General features: G+C 38.0%; 1 protein-coding gene across 16 annotated transcripts in view; it reads left to right on the forward strand.

Annotated features, from left to right (window-relative positions):
• Positions 1-9,791, forward strand: part of LOC108761337 (longitudinals lacking protein) — a 236,588-nt gene that overhangs the window by 223 nt on the left and 226,574 nt on the right. For 13 of the 16 annotated variants that reach the window (XR_001940116.1, XM_018507790.1, XM_018507797.1 and 10 more), the window contains exon 1: positions 8,287-8,444. The exons of 1 other annotated variant lie outside the window; for it this stretch is intronic. The gene's annotated coding sequence lies outside the window, so the exon portion shown is untranslated. Of the gene's footprint in view, positions 1-3,086; positions 3,303-8,286; positions 8,445-9,364; positions 9,537-9,791 lie in introns of those variants that run through there. 2 more of the 16 variants (XM_018507791.1, XM_018507793.1) reach the window with 2 other exon arrangements.

Consider the following 9,791-nt stretch of genomic DNA (forward strand, 5'->3'; position numbering starts at 1 on the left):
CGCCCCGCCACTCGATCCGAGTCGTGCCGATCCCCACCCCCACTCGCCAATAACGCAACGCGTTAGCCTCCAGGCGCGTAACACCCTAGCAGTCCTAGCACCCGAAACCGCGCGCAGGTACCCGAGCAGCAGAGGTCACTACTTTTGACACTATAGGCCTGTGTTCCTTCCTTTCACGAAACTTCTCCAACGGTTTATCTTTCCTCTCTTTCTCTCCATGTTGGAGGAGAAAAGAAAAAAGATTAACGTTGCAAGAAGCTAATCCTCCCTTTCTACCAATGTAGATTAACTTTTATCTCGGTTCAACTTACTCTTCATCTTTTCCTAATTATTAGATTTGAAAGAAAAAGATGAAGAGTTGGTTGAATGGAGATTAAAATTGAATCATATTAGTAGGAATGGGCACAAAATGGACAGACTGTAATGGTCATTTGTACATCTATATATTCTCTGTAGTTAAATTAGCGTATGCATTCGTACTTAAAATAAAATATATTTGATATATATATATTTCTGAAGTTTGGCAAAAGCGAGCAAGAAAATATTAGTGTAATCTATTGCAGCGATAAAGAACAGTGACATTCGCGTCTGACTTTTCAGCGGCGCCCTTCTGCTCAATATGATAATCGGCGCTTTTTTTAAAACGTCTGTAAAAACTAAATGTCATCCAATATAAAGTTTCTAATATAAATAGTTAAATAGTAGCGAAACAAAGTGTGCCGTTTAACATGCTATCTGTGGATAGATTAATCATATTATGCAATATATGTTATATATAATATTTTATATATTGTATATCTATCATGTATTATACATGTCATATTCTCTTGAATATTTTATCATTTTATATTTAATGAAAATTTTATGTTAATGTGAAAACATTCTATATATGTACATGTAGAGAACTCATTGGATAGACATATTAAACATTTTGTTCAATCTTTTTTTCACAAACACGATATAACTTTGTAAACATTATAATACCAAATTACCTTAAGGAGATCCTAAAGTCATCTGTATTACCGATTCAGTACGATTTACACACATAGGATTCATGTGTATTGACGTATCACCCTACTACGTCTACATTGCACGTATACATCAATATTACACACACATACATATAAATTTTCTAACAAACTAATCTTTTATGTCAAACATCTAAGTGTAATTGTAAGAACACAATATATTGTTTTTTCATGTAATTCCTCGTTCAAATCAAAGTTGTTTTATATGTACAAAATATAAAACTTAAATATAAAGCAAAAATATATATATATATTGTAGCAAGTTGACGTCAGAAGTCGATAACAAAACTAATTTTCCAACTTTTTTTCGTTTTTTACACAAGGTCGACCAGTTTAGACTTTAAACTACATTATCGCTAATATTTTAATCTATATATATATATATAATATATATAAAGGCAGTTAGGAAAATATTTATTTTAAAAATAATTGGTAAAACAGACGAGATTTTAGGATTCCTTCAAATTTATATGTCTGTAAGGTAGAGTTTATGCCGAGAACGATAAAAAATTTCGAAATTGAGATGTTCTGTTCCATTTCTTACAATATTAATTCAATATGGCCTTCCGAGCTGTCACATCGTGACAATAATGCTTCGTATAAAAGCTGTGCAATCTGTACTTATGAAATAATAGTCCACAGACTAGTAGTTTGCACAAAGAAGCAGTGTGGAGTTCTTGAAATTGGACTTATTGTTAAACGTCTAATTTAAACGTTATTGTTGTATAAAAATTTATGTGTATATATGGCGTGCGTGAGTGAGATATTGATGTAGCGATGTGTCAGTGGCACACGTAAATCATTTGTGTGTAAGTGCTATTTACAGTATGACTAATCGTCTTAGGATCTCCTTAAGTATTTGCAAATTTAAATTCATTCTCGTGCAGCTGGAGTGTAAACAATTTTGAATCAAATGACGCAATCGCAATTATTGAATTGAAATGTCTAATGATTGCTTTATGATATAAATAGAAAAAAATTTCAAATATTAAAATGTTTCACACTCACCGTGAATTTTATTTACGTTAATAATATTTAACTCTGACTGATTTATATCCATTTCCAGTGTAAATTAATTTTAATCTTAGTTTAATTTACTCCATCTATTTCTGATTCTTAGAAACTAGATAAAGGTAAACAATAAATTAATCTAATAAAGATAATCTACATTGGTAGAAATGAATATCAATATAAGTAAGATTTCGTGTAGAAAATTCAAGATATGAACACAAATTGGAATAACCACTTAAACTTTTCAAAATTTTTTTCAATATTTTCTCTATAAAGAAAATTTTTAGAATGCAATAATGATATTACCTGATTAATAGTCGTTTCTACACTAATATAGATTAACTTTAATCTCGGTTCAATTTTACTGTATCTTTTTCCAATTCTAAGAATTAGGAAAAGATGAATAGCAAATTGAATCAATATAGGACGTACCTAGCTACTTAAAAAAATGTTAATATTTATACTTTAAATAAACTATATATATGTATGAAAGTTGTGTCTATAACAACCACTTAAAGTATTTGTATAAAAAAATTAAGATTTCTGTCATCATTTTATATAATACATTTGCATATATTTCTATTACAACCCAGATAAAAAAATATACCACTTCTTATTAAAATACTTTGGATCCAGATGGTAATAATTTGTAATTTTTTCATTATTTTGAAAGTATGCAGTATAATACGTTCTGAAAATGTACATTGGTGGAAACGGGTATAAATATCTAATTAAAAACGTAAGGTATTTAAAGTATAATATGCCTTTTCCGAGTTTGCTGCTGTCTATCATTCAGAGCATTTGTTCCGTTCTCTTTCTGGAAAACACGACTGTCCCAGTATTCTTCCTTATCGTCGCGGCCGAGGGCCGAGGAAAGCAGAGAGCAGAGAGCAGAGAGCAGAGTTAGCAGAGGTGACGAGAGGAAACGGAGGAAACGCGGTCACGTCGCCCGCGACGGCGCCGCTCCTGGCTCGTTCTCTTTCCTCCCCACTCGCCTCGCTGTCTCTCGTCGCTTCGTCGATGCGCAGAAAGCGAATCTGGGGGTTCTGCGCCGCGTCTGGGAGCGCTGCGACCGGGGCGAGCTCCGTTTCCGTGCGTTCCGGCGTTGCCTCGCAGAAACTGATCGATCGTTAGCGCGTTTCGCGGCAGGGCTATTGTGTAAAAAGGACCCATGACGCTTGGGTAGTGCACGCTGAGGAGTGGACGCGTAGTTTTTCCCCCCCGAAGTTTCGTCCTCTTGTGATATTTAGACTGTGCCAATAGGTGAGTAGGAAAATAATCTGCTTCTTTTCTCCATCTGGCGTATACTCAGCTTCTCTACTTCTCTCCTCGCCGCGTGCTTTCGCTCGTCCCGGTGGAAAGTTTCGTGGAAAATCAGGTCGCGTTCCGCCATGTCGCGTTGCCTCTTCACGCTCGCGTCCTTCGACCAGTAAAATCTCACGTTTCTCATTCCGCGCGTGCGGAATCGCCCGGTTTCAGTGATATTCCACCGTCAGAAAAGCTGGAAGGAATTTTCCCTTAGATTTTTCGAGTTTTTTCAGTTTTTCGCCATTTTGTCTCGCCCGTGAACGAGCGAGGTCGGCCATTACGCGCGATCGTTAGCGAGTTCCACGATGTTGATCGACAACGGGATCTTCGAGAATTTTTCGCCGTTCCGGGCCGACGCCCGACGCACGTGGAGACCGAGAAACGCCGGATGGAGATTATTGCACTTTAAACGGATTATCTTCTAATAAAGATAGTACGCCTCTCTCTTTCTCTCTCTCTCGCGCGCGCGCGCGCTCACTCGCTCTCTTTCTCTTCAACACTCGAATATACAGGTCTGTTCGCGTTGCTTGTACTTTATGCATTTAGTATCTTTTTCTTCCTTCCACGATCAAATATATATTTATCGCCTTTCAAGTGCAAAAATTGTTGGAGCTTTAAGCAATGCGAACAGCCTTTATGTTTACCTTGTAAGTGCCCAAATTTTTGGGAGTTTTAAACAATACGAACAGACCTATATAATTGATACGAGCAAGCGTCGCACGCGTCTTCGCAGCTTCGCATTCGTGAGCATTAGAGATCCTTCAATAAGAGTCTGGAATCGCAGTTTTAACAAAAATCAGTGAAAGAGGACATAACATTTATTATTTCTATCTTATTCTCTTCAATCTTTTTCATATCATTCTCTCTTTCTCTTCAGGGATTATTAAAACATGGCGGACCAATCAAAAGAGGCTTTCTAATTGTCAGAATTCTTATTAAAGGGTCTCGAATGAACGCCAACCGGTAAATCGAGGCGAATTACATGAACACATTGTGTTGTTTTGTATGACACGTAAGATACGTAACACTAGTGAGAATTGTTTGTAAATTCCAATTTCCTCGTTGTCCGCGTTAATTGAATAACTAGGTAAGGAGGAGGGGAAGTTGTCGGTTTTTTTGTTACGTAATTTCAGGTCCTTGTTATCTTCTCGTGCGACTCTTGCAATTAACCGGTCGAGTTCGTTTTGTTTGTCACGTTATTATGTCTGTTATCCGTATCACGTGCACCGTATCTACAGCGGCGTTTTCGACAGTGTGTAGTTAAATATAGAAAAGTGATCGAGGTCGCGTTATGAGAGGTTCGGGAAAGCGTCGGCCATGACTGTTACAGCGCCAGGAATGAGAAAAGCTGCGAGACGTCCGCCATGATGTTACCTGACGCTGAAATTTCTAGACGCCAGGCGTAATTACCTCACGACGAGAGATCGTCCAGTCGAGATTTTCGTTTATTGATTCAATAACGTATACGAATGTGAATCAGCTTTAATTTCGGTTTAACTGCTTTTTAGTTTTTATTCTCAACTTGCTAAGAATTAGAAAAGATGAATAAGTTAACCCTTCACCAGTAATGTTTAATTTTTCAAGAAAAAATCGATTTTTTAATTGTGAATTTTGATGTAGATCAATTTATCAGAAAAATAAATAAAATACAATCCAACTTCTATGATAGTAAAAACTCGTTAAAGTCTTCAGAAACATGTAAGATTTGTTCAGATTTTTGCACAGTCTGGATCAACATAAAAATTTGCACTTAAAATTTGGGCACTTCTTGCCGATAATATCCATATTAATGTAAATTAAATTCGCTTCCATTTACTTTTTAGAAGTTGATTCTACCAATGTCAATAAGGTTTACATTACTTTCGATTTAATCTACTGTTTAATTTTTCTAATTCTTTATAAAATTCCGTCTATTTTTACTAATGTAGATTAACTTAAATTTTTGGTTAATTTACGTTCTATTTTTTTTTTTAATTCTTAGAATTGAAGATGAAAAGTAAGTTAAATCGAGATTAAAGTTATCTATGTAAGTAAAAGTGAATATTAAGAGAAAGATAAAGAGTAAATTCAATTGATCCGAGATTAAAATTAATCTTACATTGATAGAATCGGGCCTTGTGCCCATTTCCATCATTGTAGTTTAAATTTTAATTTTGGTTCAACCAATTCTTCTTTTTCTAGTTCTAAGAATTGATAAAGAGATGAAGAGTAAGTTGAACCGAGATTAATCTTACATTGGTGGTGGAACTAGGAAAATATGAGTTCAATGTAGATTAATTTTAATTTCGGTTCAATTTAATCTTAATCTTCTTTAATTCTTAAAACTAGAAAAAGATGAAAAGTTAGTTGAATCAAGAATTAAAATTACATTGAAAGGAACAGGCATTAATTGAATCGAGATTGAAGTTCAAACTATCATTGATGGGGAGACTATGATGTAAGACTACAAAGTGTTTTATTGTGCATATAATGGTGATCGAATATAATCGAATAAAATAAATTTTTTATTGATAATAAATTTCTGATAGTAGCTCTATATTGACTTAAAACATTTTTGACTTATTTTCTGATTAGTTATCGACTGTGCATTTTTGGAGCAAAACACCTTGTATCCTTATCTCATGGTGGAAACGAGTTTAAATCATATCGATCGAACGCTTCTCGTGTGCTTTTCGATCTGTTTGCTTTGATTATCGAGCCACTATAAATACAGGTCGAAGGATCGTCTCGTGATATTACGTAAAGGAACGTAACATCGGACTGTTGAAACAAGAAAAGGGCAACGGCGACGTCGTCCGGTAACGTTAGCGGTTTCTGACTTTATTATAGCAATTAAACGATCTTTATTGGCATTCCATCCTACACTGGAATTTATACGATCGGATCCTATCGCAGCTTTATTTATTCTTCAGATTAAATGCGCAATAAAATAACCAACTGTGGTAAAGCATCATCGGGACGTAACGGAGAGATTCGAGCTGTACGTTAAACAACAGACGAGAAATAATAAACGATGAACGTCGCTTGTCAAGTGCGATCGTGCGGAGTTGTAGTGTATCTTCAAACTTTTCAGGCATTACTTTATACCGATTATCCTTCAACTAATAATATTTATATTTATAAGTGAACATACAGGTACGAGAATCAATACTAAGGACACATGATAGATAAAATATCAGGTGACTGTTGTGTCGTTTATGGAAAGCCCGTGGTAATGCAATAATGTGCATATGGTATTGACAGTTTTCATTGGTTATGTTTAGCAGAGGAAGCAGCTTTGCAATTGTTGTAAAATTCTTCAATCTTGATTAGTTTATATATTTAAGGTTGGTTTTTCATTACTTGGTTAACAATTTGTGGTTTATTTAACTTCACTTTTGACGATAATGTAAAAATTGTTTTTCTCTGGTGATTATCAATTGCTAAAGAGTTATTTACTATAGGAATATCAATTTAGTGATTAATCATAACTAGAAAAATAAATTGTTACATTATCAGAAACAGAGTGAAAATCCATGAGCAACTAAAGGCAAGAACCAACCGTTGAAGAATTTTACAATTGCAAATCGACTTTCTTTGCTGAATGCAACCATTGTTTTCTGTAAACGACCCAACGGTCGGACGACATTTTGTCTATCGTGTACTCTCGCCCTAAGAAACGTTCTTGAAATATTTTTAGAAATGTTCTTTTACTTTCGGAGTTAATAGTCGCTTTGGGACTAGTAGAGCTCAAGATAAAATCACAGAATCTCTTACATAGGTCACATGTAATTGACTTTTAACACAGTTGTTTTTTCATTTGCTGTTTTTTTTTGTGATTATATGTAATTACAGATCGTTAAAGAATTATTCATATTCGCAGAACCATAATGTGAGATTAAATTTAGTGCGTTATCAAAGCAAATTTTTTTTTAATCTTTTATACTTTTCCAATAAGCATAATAGTCGATTAGTTTTCTTTCGAAAAAGTAGATATATAACAAAATAAATTTAATATCCCATTAATTTTGTTTACGCCTTGCATTGTCAAATACAGCGAAAGTAAAATTTGAATATGAGTGTAAATAAAAAGTCTACCTATATTACACGATGCATTTTTCTTGCTGTATTATTTACGTTTTACTAAATTACAAGAAATTCTACGTTTTACGTGGTACAATTCTAGTAATTTGAACTAAAACGCAAGCAATCTAGCAAGAAAAAATATGTGCTGTAGAAGAACTAACGATTCGAAAATGGAAATTCTAGTGTGATGTAACAAATTCGAGTTATATTGATCGTAAATTGACCGAACGTGTGTTTGAAATTTCTAAATTCGCGACGCTTTTAATTAAAGCGTAAAAAAAACTCGAATTTTAATAAATTAAAAATAAAACCTGAGCTATGTAATTGACCAATCACAGTCAAATAAAATTGATTATGATCGTACAATTTTTAAGGCCTAGGGCCAGAGTTTTGCGTCTTAAAATCTCATTGTATACCACGCTTGAGGTGAAATTGACGCTAGAATTTGTGCCATGATAAAATACGAGTTGAAAATCGATAAGTACGCGTCGACGTTACGGTTGGGCTGGGTTTTTTGTTTTTCGATGACTTGGGACGCGTTCTATTTCGATAGGTTCGACAGGAAAGATTCGTTTTTTTTTTCCGAGGATTCGCGAAAAGGTGGATAATATAGAGATGGTCGGTCGGACGCGCGTTTCGAGTGGCAGTGAAAAATGAAGTCGCGACCATCTTGACGCCGAACGTAATTCGGCCTCTCGCTGGCACTCGGCAGCGTCAGTGGTATTCGCAATCACGTCGCAGTAGCGAATTTCCGTGCGACGCGCATGCGCGCCGTTTTCCTGTTTTTCCTTCTCGCTCGCTCCGGGACGACGCGGGCCGCGGCTCGTAGCCTCGTCGCCGCCTCGTACGTCTGCGCCCTCGAACGGCTGAACGGCAGTTAACGGTGGCCGAGCCGAGAAGGCGTTGAGCTGCGCCATTGTTGAAAAGGGCAGCGCACGAGGCGGACGCCGGGCCTGGACTCTCCACGCTGCTTTACACTTTTCACCGACTCCATTGCTGTGATATTAGATTGTTTTATATCTCCCTTATTAGGTGAGTGAGTACGTATATAAATTCGCGCGCGATATAGGCGAGACGCGTCTGGTCGCGACGGGAAATCGGCGTCGAGAATGCGGACGACACGACACGACATGGCGGTGGCGTGGCGGGGCGGGTCCGTGGAATGGCGAGTGTTTTCGATGAAAGATTCGTCGCGATCTCGCGGTCCATTATCGTCGTTCGTCACGATGTTCGAAAACTGAGCGTATCTCACCCGCGTGTAAGTGGCGTAGCGTTTGCGATTTCATTTGTCATTGTCCAGACGCGACGCACGAAACCGCGAGGAATTCGGTCGGAACACGAGAGTGCGCGCGAGCGCGAAGCGGATCGATCGGCCGTTGCTTTTCCGCCGCGAGCTTTCCACTCGCCGCCATTTTGTCCCGGGTCCGACCTCGCCGACCGCCATATTGGCGTTCCACGTCTCCGACTCTCGCGGTTTCCTCCTTTCCTCTCTTTGCGGGGAGTGAGCGGCTCGCGTCTCGCGTCGCCGCAAGATGGTTCCTCTGCTCTCGTTCTTTCCGTCCCGCTTTTTTTCTCTCTCGTGTCCCTGTATCTCGACGCGCGCTCGGTACGTGGTCTGAAAAAAATTGTCAACTTGTTTTTGTTTCTTGCGCATGCACGCATACTCGGCAACGCCTGATGTAACGCGCTCTCGCGCACGCGAGATAACAATATAAATAGATTACGCAATCGCGCAACAACTCTCATCTTTTTTGTTCTTTCACTCCCCCTTTTTTTTTGCTCCCTGCGCAGCAGTCGGCACCTCGCGACTGCGTAGTGCACTCGCTCCAGTCTCTTCCTGCTGCGTGTGCAGTAACCTCACCTCACCCTCCGTCGTTCCCCACCTCCGTCGCTCGCGAACCGCGTGATCGATTTTCCGTATTTATTGCGCGCCGCTAATGTAAATCGCGCTGACGTAAATCGGGTTAGACCAGTCCTGGTTTCGCTCGTTGCCGCCTCGGCCGGCGACGTGACGTGAGAACATTGTGATAAAAATATGCGATTCGATCGCGAATTGGTTTGGTCACTTGTAGTGAGCAAGATTTTCGTCATCGCCGATCATCGATAACGTCGTATCGTCTTCAGGTACACGCGTTTGTTTTGACGTTCGTTCTTTCCTGTTCTCTTTTTTTTTCTCCGCTTGGTATTCTTCGTTTTCGGTCGGATTGTGCTGGTAACCGCGTAACGTTATATTCTCTATCGATGTCTTTTTAAAAATCGTCATTGCTAGTACTGAAAATCTGTTGTGCACGATTCGTGTGCTGTAGATTTTTAGTACTGATAAATGGTGTATATGGTCTTGATATAAAAGAAATAATCGGATGACCTCCGAGAGGTGGG

Source organism: Trachymyrmex cornetzi, unplaced genomic scaffold (genome assembly GCF_001594075.2).
Source record: "Trachymyrmex cornetzi isolate Tcor2-1 unplaced genomic scaffold, Tcor1.1 scaffold248, whole genome shotgun sequence".
NCBI classification, from domain to species: domain Eukaryota; kingdom Metazoa; phylum Arthropoda; class Insecta; order Hymenoptera; family Formicidae; genus Trachymyrmex; species Trachymyrmex cornetzi.